Source organism: Lolium perenne, chromosome 2, assembly GCF_019359855.2.
Source record: "Lolium perenne isolate Kyuss_39 chromosome 2, Kyuss_2.0, whole genome shotgun sequence".
Lineage (NCBI taxonomy): Eukaryota > Viridiplantae > Streptophyta > Magnoliopsida > Poales > Poaceae > Lolium > Lolium perenne.
Window position 1 is genome coordinate 324,196,520 of NC_067245.2, and position 3,794 is coordinate 324,200,313.

Below are 3,794 nucleotides of genomic sequence, written 5' to 3' on the forward strand. Positions count from 1 at the left end.
GCATCATCTTCCATGTTGATGGCATGTTGGCAAATAGAAGGAGAAATCCCCTTCAAGTCATCTAGAGTGTAGCCAATAGCTCCTCGGTGTTTCTTCAATATTTCCAATAACCTTTCTTCCTCAAAATCTGAAAGCTTAGAACTAATAATAACAGGATATATTTTCTTATCATCAATATGAGCATACTTAAGATTATCAGGCAATGGTTTTAAATCAAAAACAGGATCTTCCTTTGGTGGTGGTGTTGTACCTAGATCTTCAACCGGTAAGTCATGTTTAAGAATAGGTTGACGAAGGAAAATTTCGTCAAGCTCATTCCTTTCTTCCCTAAAGACTTCACTCTCACTATCCTCCAAATGTTGCTGCAAAGGATTATTAGGAGCAAGAGCAATAGATGCACACTGTTCAACTCTAAAATCATTATTAGTCAATTCAGCTTTATAAGGAGCTTTGGCAAATTTAGAGAAATTAAACTCATAAGATTCACCAGCAAATTTCGTCACAATTTTCTCTTTGTTGCAATCTATAATAGCTCCACAAGTATTTAGAAAAGGTCTACCAAAAATGATAGGACAAGTCTTACTAACAGCAGAACCAAGTACCAAAAAGTCAGCAGGATATTTAATCTTACCACATAGAACTTCCACATCTCGAACAATACCAATAGGAGAGATAGTTTCTCTATTAGCTAGCCGAATAACCACATCAATATCTTCAAGTTCACAAGAACCAATTTCATGCATGATTTCTGTGTAAAGCTCATAAGGAATGGCACTAATACTTGCACCAATATCGCATAAACCATAATAACAATGATCACCAATTCTAACAGAGAGCATAGGAACACTGGCTTTCCTAGACTTATTAGGATGTGAAACAATATTAGAAGCATCTTCACAGAAAATGATATGACCATCTTCTACATTTTCAGTCACAAGGTCTTTAACTATTGCAATAGCAGGTTCAACCTTTATTTGCTCTTCAGGTTCTATAGGTTTCTTTGCACTTTTATTAACCACACTAGTTATAACAGAATACTCCTTCATTTTAGCAGGAAAAGGAGTTTTTTCAATATAAGCTTCAGGAAGAATATGATCAACAATTTTAATTTCAACACATTTACCTATAGGTGAATCAGTTTTATCTTTGTAAGGTTCATGATACTTATTAAAATTCTTCCTAGGCAATTCAAAATGAGAGGCAAAAGCTTTATAGAAATTTGCAACAACTTGAGAGTCAAGACCATAAGTAGCACTCATATTACGAAATTTATCAGTATCCATAAAAGTTTCAATGCATTCATAATCATAATTTATACCTAACTCTCTATCTTTGTCGTTCTCCCATCCTTCAGTATTCTCCTGAATCCGATCAAGAAGGTCCCATTTAAACTCTTCTTTGTTGCGTGTGAATGATCCAGAACAAGTAGTATCCAGCAAGGTTTTATCTTGAAAAGAGAGTCTTGCATAGAAATTATCAATGATGATATTACCAGGAAGCTCATGAATGGGGCATTTGAGCATTAAGGACTTCAATCTCCCCCATGCTTGGGCAATACTCTCTCCATCATGAGGCCAGAAATTATATATGCGGTTTCGGTCTTTATGAATTTCACTTGGAGGATAGAATTTAGAATAAAATAGAGGCACAATATCCTTCCAATCAAGAGAATTCCCATTCTTCAGCAATTTATACCAATGCGCCGCTTACCGTACAGCGACATAGAGAATAGTTTCTTCCTAACTTCATCCATAGAAATACCTGCACACTTGAATAACCCGCATAATTCATGTAAAAACAGTAAATGATCTCCAGGATGGACAGTTCCATCCCCTTCATAGCGGTTATCCACAACACGTTCAATAATTTTCATAGGTATTTTATATGGAACCTCTTTCTCACCTGGCGCCTCATCCACTACCTTTGCAGTAGTAGTAGATTTTCCAAATAGAAATTCAAGAGAAGATCTCTCCATAATGAATTATGGCAGCAGGCAGAAATAAAAATAGCACGTACAGTAAAAAATTTCCTTACCAATTCCACTTACCAATAGCGCTTCACTCCCCGGCAACGGTGCCAGAAAATAGTCTTGATAACCCACAAGTATAGGGGGTGTATCGTAGTACTTTCGATAAATAAGAGTGTCGAACCCAACGAGGAGCAGAAGGTGTTGACAAGCAGTTTCGATGAAGGATTCACTGTAAATGCTCACTGACAAGTTTTCAGGCGGTTTTGATATAGCAGATAAATAAAATACAAGTAAGTAAAATGCGGGAATAATAATTGCAGCAAGTGGCCCAATCCTTTTTAGCACAAAGGACAAGCCGGTTTTTTTACTTATGATGACCAAACGTTCTTGAGGACACACGGGAATTTAGTCTAGTGCTTTCGCTTCATATAGTTGATTAATCTTCATTGTTTTGATAAGTGTTGTGTGGGTGAACCTATGCTAATGCACCGCCCTTCCTAGGACTAATACATACTTGTGATTAAACCCCTTGCAAGCATCCGCAAATACAAGAAAGTAATTAAGATAAATCTAACCACAGCCTTAAACTCTGAGATCCTGCTATCCCTCATGCATCGATATACCAACGGGGGTTCAGGTTGCTGTCACTCCGGCAACCCCACAATTAGCAAACGAATACAAGATGTATTCCCCTAGGCCCATAAAGGTGAAGTATCATGTAGTCGACGTTCACATGACACCACTAGAAGAATAACACCACAACTTAAATATCAAACCATTAAATATTACTCAACATAGTTCACTACTAACATTTAGACTTCACCCATGTCCTCAAGAACTAAACAAACTACTCACAAGACATCATATGGAACATGATCAGAGGTGATATGATGATGAATAACAATCTGAACATAAACCTTGGTTCAACGGTTTCACTCAATAGCATCAATAACAAGGAGTAATCAACACCGGGAGAGTTTCCCCTATGAAATAATCAAGATTCAACCCTAGATGTTACAGCGGAGACGAGGTGCAGCGGTGGAGATGACGGTGTCGGTGATGGAGATGATGATGATGATGATCCGAATGAAGTCCAGCTCGATGACGGTGACGATGGCGACGATTTCCCCCTCCGGGAGGGAATTTCCCCGGTAGATTTCAGCCTGCCGGAGAGCTCTTTTCTCTCTGGTATTTTCCGCCCCGCAGAGGCGGCTGTGTCTATTCTCCGTTGTCCCCCGCACCTTAGGGTTTTCGGGAGATGAAGTACGCGAAAAAGAGACGGCCGAGGGGGGCTGTGGGCCCCCTCCCCACAAGGCGGCGCGGCCAGGGTGGACCCCGTGCCGGCCTATGGGTGGGGCCCATGGTGGCCCTCCTCGGCCCCTCCTTTTGGCTGGCTCCTTCTTCTGGAGAAATAAGACTTTCGGTGTATTTTCCGGCAATTGTTGATCTTCAGAAATATTGCATCCTGACGGTGCTTTTTCCAGCAGAATCCTGACTCCGGTGAGTAATTCTCCAATAATCATGAAACATGCAAAATAAGTGAAATAACATAAGTATCATCGCTAAATATGAAATATATCAATGAATAACAGTAAATTATGATATAAAATAGTGATGCAAAATGGACGTATCAGGATCCAGCTTCGACCTCTCAAGATTTAGGCAAGACCTCATAAAGTTCATGTTTTGGTAGTTTGCTTTGTTTGTTTTTGCTTGTTTTGTGTGATGTTTTGGAAGTGTTGGGGATGTGGGAAATGTAAACTACCTTGAACAAAATATCGTTAGATTATGTATGTTCTTGTTCTCGGACCTGGGTTGTAAAATA